Here is a 15,119-nt window from a genome sequence, read left to right on the forward strand (position 1 = left end):
GTTCCAGCCTTGTCCTCAGTCCAAAAATTATGTTAATGGGCGGAAGTTCTCTATTCATCGAAATATGTTCCAGTATCGAACATCTTCTCCTCCAGCTATATTCAAACAACAGAAAACACGTTTTATTAAGTCACAGTTTACAAGGGAAGTGACACCAATTTTGAATATTATTGTTTTATAGCACCTTTATTATTTCTTGCAGAGCAAATTTATTTTGCTTGTTCGAAAGGCATCAGTTCTAGACCTTCTGGGTTTTGAAATGAATTACCTAATGGCTTTCGCTGGTTCCAAAATATGACGTGAATCACTAATGCATAGATCCAACCCACACGTCCCAACGTTCAATAAAAGTCATGGAAAACGGATCACATTTTGAATCTGCTCCAGCCAAAAATTATTACTGATGCCAATAATGAAAGTGCTGTAAAATATATAACATATGACAAAAAATATAGGAACGAGTATTAAATATTTTTAGAATAAGTTACTGCAAATCTATGTTCTCTTATACCAAAGTCTTTAAAGAACAAGAGATATGCTTTTGTTGAGATGAACTCTACTTCAAATACTTTCCGTTAAGACGTCAAAAAGCGAAATAAACGTGACTGCCATCTGTCGGCCGCTCCGGAACGCGAAGGACGGGCCGCGCAACTGTTGCCGGCCGTCGCCAACAGATGGCAGTACGGTAGTCATTCTATTGCATGCAGCAGTACGTGTTGGTATGCAGGAAAGTCGACTTCTCTACTCTTAAACAAATTCCCCACTAAGGGGAAGGCTAAAGGAACATAAACCACTCTTTACAGTTCAGGGGAAATAAAAGATATTTTAAATCAAATAATAACATGGCTATGAAAGCTGTTTGTTCTTTTAATACATATCCTATCCGAAAATAACGTCCATATCATCCCTGGTTCTATGGGCAACATATACGTTTTGTCACATTGAAAACTGACTGTCTCTCTCACCGTCTCCAAACGTTTGTGGAATTCAGTTCCCACATGTCTCATAGCACAAGACTTATTTCTGGCATAACAGGGAAATGCTATAAGACTCACATCGCATTTAATATCCACATTTCTCAATTGTTTCACTAAATTTGTAGAAGCTGTCTGTTCACCTAAATGCAGAATATTCGCCAATGCGCCACTAAATGTACAACAGAAAACGCTGTTTCTTCTTTTCATTTGCAGTCATCCTCCTCCACCAGAGAAACTCTTCAGAAAACAAAAAGAAACAACATTGCAGAAGACTAGTAGCGTTCAGTGGAATGCAAATGAACTTTATGATGTTTTCCTCATACGGCTCCGAAGTTGTCATTGAGATGTGACAAGAGAGATTATCTTCAATAATTACTCTGCTTCCTTCTCTCTTTAAGGCAAACAGGAGGGAGTGAGTTTGAAACCAATTGCCAAACAACTCTGTTCTAGCCAGCCGATCTGCAGTGTTCATTTGCATTCCAGGAGGTGCCTGTAAATCCAGTCAGGCCATTTTGGCTTTTCTTTCTAAATAAGATAAGGGAGAAGGAATTCTCCTGTGCATTCCCAAATAACATGAGAAGTTTTCTCAGGACGTCGACATGTCTGGCAAAACAAGAGCTTTCTTTTGCTGGTATGTCTTGAAACTTAGTTTTATCAAAACTGAAGATATTTCATAGGGACGCCTTCAACCTCAGCTTGGTATTTCCCTAAAAAGTTATACATTCCCATTTACATTAGCAGAATTCCTTGAAGTATTGACTGTAAATATGTGAGACAGTTCAGAATTTGTCTCTCTAAAAATGCCTTTCCCCAGTCCCATCCAAGCATATTACACTGAACAACAAATCTGAAGTAGAAGCGTGTAAGTTGCATGATTTTGAGTTAGTTATGTTTCTTTCAAAATAAATAATACAAATGCATCATATTGATAAATATTTAGCTCTAGTTTTTGAAAAAGTAATCTACATTTTTGTATAAATAACTTACTAACTAAATATGTATTCATGTTCCAAGATTCAGCATAACAAATTTTAACTGAATAATTACTTGAATTATGTTACGTGTTATGCCTTGATGAATTTCAGTGCCATTCTGGGAGTACAAAAGTAAAGTAATAAGGAAAAAAATGAAGATGATATTACATGAATGAAAATACTTTGTAAGTGTACATTGTACCAGAACTATGTAAAGCACAAAAGAAAATATATAAAGTAACTGGCCACAAATATATATATAAAGGATTAGAAATGTTAAATGTCCATATGTATAGTACATACAATTACATATTTTGTTCGGCGATAAATACAGAAGATGACCGTTTTCGCTTGACTTTACGTTTATACATAAACTAGGGAACATCCCTTATGACAGTCCAGCAGTAATCTGCTAAAATAGTAGGGCTCCACTTTCTGGCATACATCTTCTCAAATGTGGCAGTATCTTGATGGAATCGCTCCCCATGTTCATCACTTACTGCACCACAATCTTTGGGGAAGAAGTCAAGATGACTACGTAAGAAATGCATTTTCAGTGACATGTATGGACCTAGTTTTTCATAAGATGACAACATGTTATCTACAATCTCCTTGTAATTTATTGTGCATTTGTTCCATAAGAACTGTTAATAGATTGCCTTAAAACATTCCCATGTGTGCTTCTCATCACCTTGTATGATTCTATCAAAAGTATGGTCTCCAAAAAGATCTTGAATCTGTTGGCCTACAAAGGTGGCCTTCTTTACTTTGGCATCACTTAAGTAAGGGAATTTTTGCCTTAAATACTTAAATGCGTCACCATCTTTGTTCATCCCTTAACAAAGTTTTTCATGAGACCCAACTTGATGTGCAAGGGCGGGAGCAGAATCTTTTAGGGTCTACTAGAGGTTCACTCTCTTTTGTAAAGCAAATGTCACTTCTCCCCACACACAGAAAAATGTGTCAGCACTGTTAACACAAACTCGTGGCATTTTTGTTCACTTCAGTAGAAGTCACCTTGAACAATTGGTAGTTAATCTGGAAACAAATGAGCAAAAACTATTACATGCATTCATAAAGTCTATGAAGTTGAAGATGAGGGAGACAAAAAGATCACTAAGACTTACATCAAAATGTTTATAACTAAAATAATGCACAGGTAAGGGCAGGGACAATAATATAATGCATTGTTACTAGTAATTATGACTTTAACAAACCAATGTAATATTTGGTTTTAAACTTAATATAAAAATCCGTATATAATAATCTCACCGTAATTCAACAGTGTAAAATGAAAACTAGAGCTAATTTTGAATTGTCTTTGTGATATTCGCGATAAGTACATTAGAACTGATAGGAATCGGCTATTTTCATTCGATTTACATTTTCATTGTTGCACAATGTTATCAGCAAGGCAGTCTACTTTCCTTTTATAGGTAACAAGTTATGATTTAACCATGCACCTCAATTCAAAGACTGATATTGAGAGACCCACATCACTGACACAGATACTGTCTTTTACAAAAGATCTTTCTCCAGTCCCGGTAAGAACTGTGGGCCTTCCGCCTTTCCCATTATTCTTGTTTCTCAATTTGTTCAAAATGTTTCTTGTCTTGGAATGTCACACTTCCCTGCAGCTCTCGCAAATTCGTAAAGAAGTAATTTCTTTTAATATCTTCTTGATTTTTGTTCGAATAACAAGTTTTGTGTCATATCCCTGATTACCTGGGTATGGACGTTTCTGTCATCCAGTGGTCTGTAGAAGAAAAACATAGTAAGCCTACTGGTTTATATTCGTGGCTAATTGGAGGCTTAGAATGAATATTTAAGCTTATTTAGAACTGAACCTACAGTACTTTTGAAGGAAGAATATAGAACAATCCTGTTTTCTTTTGCATAAGTTTCTACTGTTGTTCTCGGTAGCTGTGCTGCCTCCAGAACTGGCTGAAAGATTCTGGTTCTACTAATAGTCTAAAGGGATACTGTGGTCGACACCAGAGGTAGGTTTAAAACACTTTAATTACACTCGCAGTGTAAAGTATTCACCGATAAGGCCAGATTTGGGTCTCACATGTAGTTCGAATCAAAGAAAATCTACTACACTGATTCATAGATTGTTAAATTGTCCTAGTTTTAGTAATAACACTACACAGCCCAGCAACTGAAAGCGATTCACATGTAACAAAAATTTAACGTATCAGTAATCCATGACATTGCTCTCATACACATTTAAGGAACTCTAAACCATTGAGATAGTGCACAAAAATAATAAAGTCCGACAACACTGCCCTGCTAAGAGGTCATCGTTCATGGGAGTGAATAATAAGTTCTCACTCGGAATTAATAAGTAATTACTGTCAGAAAAGTCACGAATGAAGGAATCGTACAGTACACAATATATGTGAATATTTCAGAATGTTAGTTATCAGACTACAGCACACAGCCCATGACAAGAGATACAAATGTTGCTCCATTTACCCTCAGCCACAGACTGCCTTACCTCAGATGTACTAGGTCTGTATATAGTTTCGCCTATGAACAATATGTTCTATGCTACTCATTACTGATAGCAATCATCTTGCATAAAATATTTTATAACCCTCCAAATACTGAGCTTTATAATTAGCTATGTAATCAACAAATGCTGCATATCAAATGGAACATAAAAATTTACTAATAAAATTATAAAATCCAAGTTCAGAATCTATCAGTAATTTCGACATAATTTGTAACAGTAGTTAGCTTTAATAATAATTGATTCAGAAGATAATTAGTTTCAGACAATTTTAGATACCCTGTGGAATTAATAGGTACTTTCAAATGATATTCGTTAACATGCTGAAATACGTTTCCTACCACATGCTACATTTGTATGGTCGTATTGTATGAACTTTTTCAGTTAACAATAATTCACAATAAACAAAGTTTCTGAGTTAACTAATTAGATAACTGCAACTGTATTAGTAAGTAGTGTGTAATGAGAATGAAAGTCAGTAGGGCTAAGCTTACTTAAGAACCTGAAATCACTATGCACTCCCTGGGTACTAGGTGCAGTATCATATTGTCATTATTACAGTTATTATTACTATAGTTACTTTCGAAAATTTATCGGGGTTGAAAAACATAGAAGATGAGCCAGTATACTGAACTTGCTTCATCTCAAGTGACATCAGAAATTGTGCAACTGTCTACCAGAAGTTCTTTTTTTATAATTGGGATAAGAATTTTCCAATCCTTACATGCATAAGTAGTATAGTAGTATTGACGGGGTCCATCATCAAAAGCAGATAATTCACGCTAAAGCGAGTCACTTTCTCAATTTTATTGTAGTAGTATCTTGATTTATTATTACAGTTTCAATTTAGTAAACGTTATACTATAGTAGTGGCAACCTTTCACAGACAGAATGTTTCTCTAAAACGGGCATGAACTTGGAACTAACTGTGTCACAGTGTTAATTTCGATACAGTAACTAATCGTTTGAAATAACATTACTCCACTGTAAACTGAAAGAATTATTTGACTGCTTGAAAATGAAACATTATGAAGGAGGTCACTGCACTGAAATCTCTACCTGTATTGCTGTCTTCACAGCCAATTTGGTAACACTCGTTTCGCACAACTTCCCGCAAACGTGACGTCACTTTCACCCCACACGCAAAAGTCGACGACCGCGAATTTCGTCAGCGTTCGGTACGGGCCTCTCACAGGACTTCATGTGCGCATACGGGATATTTACAAAAACACGTCAGCCTTGAAATGATTTATTATAGTCATTGCAATACTAAGACCCATATAACGATTATCGGCAGTTAATGTCTACGTATAGGAGTGCTCTTTGAGGAGTGAGTTGTTCTCGTCAATCATTTTCAAGTTAAACATTAACGTTTTTATCATTTGCCGTTTCAAGGTCAAAGGGCGCTGAAAATTTATCACAAACGCGTTGCCATTGTGCCTGAGATGATATACAAAATTTTATTGCTTGTTAAGAAAAATGCTGAGAGTGAAACCGACATACATCACAGCCTGTAAATTACCCTACAAGAGTATCTGTGATAGAGATAGTTTTAGTAAAAATTAGAAGACAGGATGAAGTAATTAATCTGATGACCTTACGTTTAATTACTTTGACAAAAATGTAGTTCACTGAGACATAAATGACTCACCAAAGATCGTATCGATATTGTCGCTGGGATTAATTAAATTTTAAACCCTCATGTAACCAAGTTTTAAACAACACATGAAAAAATAATATATAGGCCTAGTTTTATGAACATTCAGTGCTAAAAGTACAGTTACGCATATTGAGGAGAGAAAACTAGGAATGAGGGGAAAATGACAAAAGTAAATGTTTGTTAACCTGTCAGAAAATTTATTCCAAACTAATATACAGTTGAAAATTTTCTCATCTTGCTGTTATTACCATTATGGCTCTCGTTAAATGTTTAAACATAATTATTGAAAAAAATATACACGGTACTTTTGTTACACACTGAATAATTCTGTGGTCTGTCTGATCTACCTTACTACAAGAAAAGTCCCTTAGGTAGAAGTCTTCTCTTTTAATTACAACAACAGTAAATATCTTAGGGAAGAGCATCTAAAATGGCTCTGAGCACTATGGGACTTAACAGCTGAGGTCATCAGTCCCCTAGAACTTAGAACTAGTTAAACCTAACTAAGGACATCACATAAATCCATGCCTGAGGCAGGATTCAAACCTGCGACCGTAGCGGTCGCACAGTTCCAGACTGAAGCGCCTAGAACCCCTCGGCCACACCGGCCGGCGGGAAGAGCATCTCATGAAGCTGTGTTCATGTTCTCTAGATGCCATGATTTTAACAACAAAATAAGTAAAAATAACAACATTAATGACCCATTATTAGGACACCACGACACAAATCTGTTCACCTTTCTTATGTGTTCATCATTTTCTATTGCTAAAAGTCTTTTATCTAGCACTAATTACGTTTTAGATGTCTCACATCTCAGCTTCTTAAGAAAGGATCTGGCATAAAACCCTGACAAGTATGTGAAAATAGTCAAGTATTCCTGAACAGACTGAATTTGTTCCTCACTGAAATCCATTTCACTGTCAAAGTTGGTGGGAGTGGAGGTAAGGCCTCATCAACTACAAAGTCAGTTTAAAAAGAATCTGAATCTGTTCCAACTTCTTCAAGAGCACATGTCAGAATTTTCAAGGGCAGCCAGGTCTGAATTCTTAGCTTTAATTTCAATATCAAATCCCTGTCTCAAGAAACCAAACGTTGAGATCCTGCCATTGTTCGATGTTTTCCAAATCTCGCTTCTAGAGTAGCTATCTGAACCTTTCCTGGCTCTTCCTCACTGCAATACTTGGTCATTTCTAGACTGTGAATGGTATCTGATATGGCCAAATGTGTGTTATTGGATAATCCAAATGTGCAATCAGGACAACATGTCTGTATATCCAACCACGATAAAAATCTTTCTAAATATCTGACATTTTCGCCACTTTTGCTAGAAAGTGGTTACTGAAGAGCATTATTGAAATGGTTATCTCTACCAGGTGAGGTAAAATTTAAAATCTTCCGCCATGTGTAAATTAATTTTGATGAGTTTAGCAGTGCTCCCAGAACTTAGTAAGATGATGTCCCCTCAAGGCTAAGAAACCTTGAACAGTCATCTCATTGTAACCATTAAGCACGGTTTGACATTTGGTCGCTCTAGGTGGCTTATATAATGATACTTTAAGTTGATTGGCAGATTTTATTATCTGTATACACCCTGCATCATGTAGCTTTTTAACGGCAGAGAACTTGGCCATAACCAGTTGTATACTTTTTGAATCTGTTTAAAGCTGTAGTTACTTTATTGCCTCTTCAGTATCTTTTTTATCGATTAAGTTGTTTATGACACATTTTAATATGCGAAAAAAATAAAACTTTAAGAGGGGTTGTGATTCATCACAGTGGTGTTTGAAAGCTATTGACAGTTGAGGAAAGGAATCAGAGAATGATGTGACCCCTTCAATTGAATTCTCGTCACTAACAACACAAGACAGTTATAACCAATTGCATGTAGTCTAGAAACTATTTTCTTAATTAGAGTGAAGAGTTCTTCACCATTTATGTTTCTCGCTGTAAGGATAAAAACCTGAGCCTAGTGCATTTTTAGAACTGAACCAGTTTCCAAAACGTTATCTCCCGTGAAGTGCAAATAAGGCGTCAAGATAATTTCGTCAACTATTAGTGAAACAACATGATTTCATTCACAAAGGATACGAATCTTCTGCTTTGTATACAACAGAAAATTGCCACCTAGCTCCTTACCTGCTGGGTGCGTTTCAAAATGGGGAGAGATCTTATGCAGTGTATTAGGATGTGGTAGCACAAAACAGTGTGTGCTCTTTTAAACTCCTGGTGATATTGAAAATAAAATACTTCAAAACATAATAGAATCTAGCAAGTATCTATACTGTTTCTTTTGCACACCCATTTATTTCACTTCCTCACACAAAAAAATTAACGTTGCTACTTTCAGTTTCTTAAAAAAAATTTACCTTATTTTTCAAATAAATGATTATGAGTAGCAAGTAGTCTGCTGTGAACGATCATTGTTCTTTCTGGCGAAGTTTTCCAAGATATCAATAACGTCAAGTAAGACCTTTCATTGGCTTATTGTTAATGGGAACATACCTGTACCAAGATTTGTGGTTTCACTTCTACTAACTACATACTCTCGTCAGTATTTATCACAACAGAGCGCAAAAGTGTAGGAATATCTGTAGCTTCTATTAGAACAAACCAATGGCACCCCCCCGACTTTATAATATGCCAATGTTTGGTCAGCTTGACGCACTCTGAGTACTTAAGATGACCATTCATATTCGCTGTTAACTTTTAGGCACAGGTATTTACTTTATGTCAACTTGATCCAGTGGTCGGCACTCATGCTTTACGTTTTCATGAACAGAGAGGCCGTTCATCGTATGAAGATCAGCAATAACTATATCTGTCGCGGCGGGTAATGTCCCAGCGTTAAGAGATCACACAGGAATGCGAAATATTGATGTCTCACTGTGCGGACAGAGAGATATCGACAGTAGGACTGCAGTCAGATGGTGCGGCAGAAGCCGATGGAGATTTCCGTCCTAATACTCCATTTTTACTCAAATTTGACGCAGCAGAAATACCGTGAGCGTCAGTGTCCGAAATTTCGTTCGCGGTTGCAACAAAATTTTTACCGAAAGCTGTTTTGGTGGCACTCTTTTTTGTTACATGTCATCTTAGTTGATCCGTTATCTGATACTGACGAACTGAGAACTAGAGAGTTGGGGTGAAATGCAGTCACAATGACTTCAGACGTCTGGCAGGACACTCGGACTGTGGAGCCAGTCTGCAGTCGATGTTGGTTAGGAAACACTTGTGTGTCCCGTCATAGCACGATACTCAAGTGGTGGGTCCCATACCAGACAGCACCGATAGCGGCTACTGAACGTATACAGAGAAGGGCAGCACGTATTGTCACACGTGTGGCTGACCCACAGGAGAGTGTCACGCAAGTGTTGGGACAACTCAGTCGGCAGGTGCTTGAAGAGAGCCGCAAGTTACCCCACGAGAGGCCACTTACGACATTTCGCAGGTGACTATTAAGGGGGTATGTAACGGAAACTGTAAACACTTATTTAAAAAATCATTGTAGCCGTATTTATTAATGTACAAACCTAAAATTTTTCATGTGTAAAGCGAAAGAGCTTTGTTTTAACGGAAAAATAATAAATATGCAAAATTAATATTTTGACACTCAACAGAATTTTATTTTTTTATTGTCCTCTTCATAAAAAGCCATAACTCAAATTCTAATCATGCAATTAATCTGAAAATTTTATTCTCCATACTGATACTGCTCATACTCCAGGTTTCTCTTCCCTCCTGCTCGAATCTGACTGCCCTGTATTTGCCGGTAAGACACTCATCTGTTAGCTTTCTTGACCCTGCTCTCGTCGATGGTGTAGAATGCTTTTGTTGTAAACGTTCCTGGATCTAAACCAGCTCTCTTCAGTACTTCAATTCTGCCATTATTTCCGTTATTGTAACATAAAACGGCATCATAGACACCTATTTTTAGTACTTCAAGTCTGCAGAATGACCTTTTTGAGCATCCAATCAAAATTAAATTAGTGAGGCTTTCATTTAAATTTTGTGTCTTTCCATGAAGACACTTCCTCAATAAACCAGGGTTGGCAAGAAACCTGAATGTGGGCTTCATTGGGTTCATAACTGGTTCTGGTAGTGAGTGTTTGTAGCGGGACTTTGAATTTCGCCGCGCTACACTCGTTCCCTCAGACATAAATTACACCGTCACAGCGGTATGGGCTCTCGACGGCAGAGAAAATAAGAATATGAAGGTACAAAAAATTTTAACTCCTTCTGTTTTGCTACCCGCTTTTGTCTTTGAGAGCGGAAGCTTAACTTACTTATTAGCTATTCTTGGTCGGATTAAGACGAAAAAACTCATTGATGTGCAGACGTATTGTGGAAGTTGGTATGAAATTCGGAGGAGGGAAGTAGCAACGTAAAATAATTTGCATCCAGTATCAAGATGATTTTGATTTGTATAAATTAGTGATTACTGGACGATTGCAAGATTTCGGAGCAGCTACTGCTTTTCACGCAGAAATGAAGTAGGAGATTTTTGAAGACCTGGACGCCGCAGAAGAGAAGACATGTTAACATGGTAAAGGATCAACTCTTATCTACGCCCTTTCCTCCTGTTAATCACGTTTTGTTATTCTCTGCTCTCCTTCAAATAATTTTTATAGTGGAAATTGTTTGACTTTTGCTCAGAAACGCCACAAGGACCACTCAACAATAGTTTTTCCGAATCACGAAGTCCGATAACTTTTCTGTAATACGAAGTCCGATTTGCATTTCATTCTTTCCCTTTTTCACGGTCAATAACGATTTTGAAACCCCCTTTTTATTCACCATTTCTTCCCACATTTTCAACCCTTTCTTTTTCTTTTCTTCTCATTTTCTTTTTTTTTTTATTAACCACTACATGTTTATGTGAATACATCTCGTTGCTGCTGTTGAACTTACACTAATCGTCTTTCGGATACAGAGTGTGCATTGGTGTTTGGTCACTGGATAGTTTGTGGAAAAAAATTGCCCACACTGCACGCCACATTGCCTCTAAATTATGTGTACCTTTTCTGATAGCTCTCCCATAATATAACTGTAGAGAATCAGTTTCTTTCAGAGTAACCATGCCTTTTCCCCCTAGTGGTTTTCCATCCTCAAGTACTTCACCTTTCTTCTGTTTCAGCAAGCGACCAAGCCTGTTTTGGATGTGGTCATCACATTCCAACCTTTCTATTGTTGTATTGTACAGCTTTATATCGGTTACAGCTGTGAACGTAGAGGAGTCCCCATCAGCAAGGTATTTAGTGTATCTAACACCATACTCGTCCTCAGATCTGGAAACATCCTCACAACTGCAGCAGCCTCCATGCCCCACTTGAGCCACTATAATTTTTAGAGCACGCTACTGCATTCTTTTCGTGCCACAGTTTCTCACTTTCACTGTTGGATATTTTCTTTGTTGCACACTGATGGCAGTATTTAGACGTAATTTCTACATCTAAAACTGTACCTGAGTCAATAGCAAGAACAGATGCAACTCCATAGAGATATGTGCATCCATATCCCATCTACAAACACACACTGGTCATTAACATTTGTAGGAGATTCACTGTCATGAATATCTACTCAAGGATCTCTCTGGATTGTTTCCACCAGTGTCTGCACTGCTGTCTTCATAGAAACTGTAGCAGTATGTCATACAACATCAGACATTTCTTAATTTAATTTTCGCGCCTTGCACAAGGTGGAGGCATGTTCAGAAAACCACACAATAAATTACCTCCTTCCCTGCACTGTCCTACGCATCTTAGAGCACATGCTAACCTGAAATTGCTTTCATAGGTACTAGTGTCAGGTTTTTTGGAGGAGGAAATTGAAAATCATTGTCACACGAATTACAAATTAATTTAAAGTCACAAGCTATTCCCACTCTTCTTTCTTCAACAACAATCATGCACTTCGCATTTTTACAGCAGACACACGAACATGGAAACTTTATAGCCTGGCATAGAAGCTCTAAATCAATAAGTCTGAATCCAGTGGAATCGATATCAACATCATTCACGCACCTGTACAATTCTCCTGTCCCAAGTTCCGATGCTGAAGCTGAGAGCTTATGTTCTTCATTTCGAGCTGCTTCCTCTTTTTTGTTGGTAAACCGATTTCCATTAAATCTCCGTCATCCAAACACAGTTTTTCCACCAACATTATGCATAAATCTTAACTTCCACGTAAAGGTTTGCAAATTCAAGCGTCCACCCACTAATATATGTTAGTATAGTCGAAACGTAAATAAACCACTGCAAGAAAGCTTTCAGGCAAAGATGTAGATGTCAGCCAGAGATATAGATGTCATCCAAAATATCGAAAGAAAATAGCCTTCACACTGAAAAGAATTTCGCTGAAGCAAGCAGTTTCCCAAATCTCAGAAAAGGTGGGAGAGGCCCCAAGTGAAGAATTAATCAGTTTAACAATTTAAAGGCATTTTTAAAGCTGCTAGCGTGATAAAATTCACAAACAACATAGATTAAACTGCGTATATCAAGAAAATAATGTTTTTGAAAAATCGATTTTTTGGACAAAAATCCATTACATTTCCCCTGAAGCGAGGAGTCCAGAGGCGCTCTCCAGCCACTACGCGTCGCTGCCGTAAGGAGGCTGAAGGCAGAGTCAGGCCGGCCACAGCACGGAGACGTCTCAGCACTCGCCCTTAACGCACTCCGTACGCGAACGGAAAGGGAAAAAATTTCAAAACTTGTTACCGTGCCAAGTATCCTCTACCATGCACTTCATAGTGGTTTGCTGAAATCGTTATAGGAACAAAAAGCTGGCCAAAGCAGGAGATAAATTCTGCCGAAATTTTTACAGAGGCGCAAACCGTGTTCTGAGAGTATAGATTAAATAAAGTAGGTGGTGGTCTGTTTGTGTCTGTTGGTAGTAGTTTATCTTGTAGTGAAGTTGAAATAGCTAGTTCCTGGAATTACTATGGGTAGAGGTTATACTCAACAGTTGTACCAAAATAATAATTCACTCCTTCTACCGACCTCCGACTCAAGTGATATAATAGCTGAACGCTTCAAAGAAAACTTGACTCACATTACAAATTAGTACCCCACTCATACAGTTATAATTGGTGGAGATTTCAATGTACCCTCGATTTGTTGGTGAAAATACATGTTGAAAGCCGATGGTAGAAAGAAAACATCTTCAGAAATTGTACTAAATGGTTTCTCTGAGAATTACTTTGAACAATTAGTTGATGAGCCCACACGAATCGTAAATGGTTGCGAAAACACATTTGACCTGTCAGCCACAAATAATCCTGATCTAATAGAGAGGGTCATGAATGATACAGGGACTAGTGAACACCAAGTCATGGTAGCGAGGCTCAGAACCATATCAACCAAAACCTCTAAAAATAAACGCAGATAAAAATTCGCTTGATGCCTTCGTAATAGAGAGTCTCCATTCCTCGCAAGCTAATTTCGTAAGTGTAGACCAGATATGGCTCAAATTCAAAGATACACTATCGACCGCAGTAGATAAATTCATACCGCATAAGTCAATAAGAGATGGGACTGATCCACCATGGTACACAAAACACGTCAGAACACTGCTGCAGAAACAACGAAAAAAGGATGCCAATTCACAAGAATGCAAAATCCCCGAGAGTGGCTAAGTTCCACGGAAGCTCGAAATTTACTGTGGACAACAATGCGAGATGCCTTTAACAGTTTCCACAATGAAATATTGTCTCAAAACATGGTAGAAAACCCAAAGAGACTCTGGTCGTATGTAAAGTACACCAGTGGCAAAAAACAGTCGATACCGTCACTGCGCGATCGCGATGGAAATGTTACCGATGATGGTGCCACTAAAGCGGAGTTACTAAATACAGTTTTCCGTAATTCCTTCACGAAAGAAAGCGAAGTAAATATTCCAGGATTCTAAACCAGAACAGCTGTTAGCATGAGTGAAATAAAAGAAGATATCTTAGGCGTTGCGAAACAAGTCAAATCACTTAAGAAAGGCAAGTCTTCAGGTCCAGATGGTATACCAATCAGGTTCCTTTCAGAGTACGCAGACACAATAACGCCTTTCTTAGAAATCATATACAACCGCTCACTTGACGAAAGGTCTGTTCCTAAAGACTGGAAAGTAGCACAGGTCACACCAATATTCAAGAAAGGAAATAGGGGTAACCCATTGAATTAAAGAGCCATATCACTGACCTCAATTTGCAGTAAGATTTTGGAGCGTATACTGTACTTGAACATTATGAATCACCTTGATGAAAATGACTTATTGATATATAACAAACACGGATTCAGAAAGCAACATTGTTGTGCAACACAGCTAGCTGTTTATTTCTATGATATAATGAGTGCTGTCGACAAGGGATCTCAGATCGATTCCATATTCCTAGGTTTTCAGAAGGCTTTTGATACCGTTCCTCACAAGAGACTATTAATCAAATTGCTTGCATATGGAGTATTAACTCAGTTTGGATTCGTGATTTCCTCTCAGATAGGTCACAGTCCGTAATGATAGACGGTAAATTATCGAGTAAAGCAGAGTTGATATCTGGCGTTCCGCAACGTAGTTATATAGCCCCCTGCTGTTCCTGATTTACATAAATAATCTACGAGTAGGTGACAATCTGAGCAGCCCCCTTAGATTGTTACCAGATGACGCTGTAATTTACCGTCTAGTAAATTCATCAGACGATCAGTTCCAATTACAAAATGATCTAGAGAGAATTTAAGGTGGTGCGAAAAGTGACAATTGGCACTAAACAAAAAAAAAAGTGCGGGATTATCCACATGGGTACTAAAAGAAATCGGATAAATATTGGGTATACGATAAACCGCACGAATCTAAGGGCTGTCAATGCGGCTAGATACCTAGGAATTACAATTACGAGCAACTTAAATTGGAAAGACCACATAGATAATATTGTGAGGAAGGCGAAACAAAGACTGCACTTTGTTGGCAGAACACTTAGAAGGTGCGACAAACCCACTAAAGAGACAGCCTACATT

The sequence above is a fragment of the Schistocerca piceifrons genome, chromosome 11, assembly GCF_021461385.2.
Source record: "Schistocerca piceifrons isolate TAMUIC-IGC-003096 chromosome 11, iqSchPice1.1, whole genome shotgun sequence".
In the NCBI taxonomy this organism is placed as follows: domain Eukaryota; kingdom Metazoa; phylum Arthropoda; class Insecta; order Orthoptera; family Acrididae; genus Schistocerca; species Schistocerca piceifrons.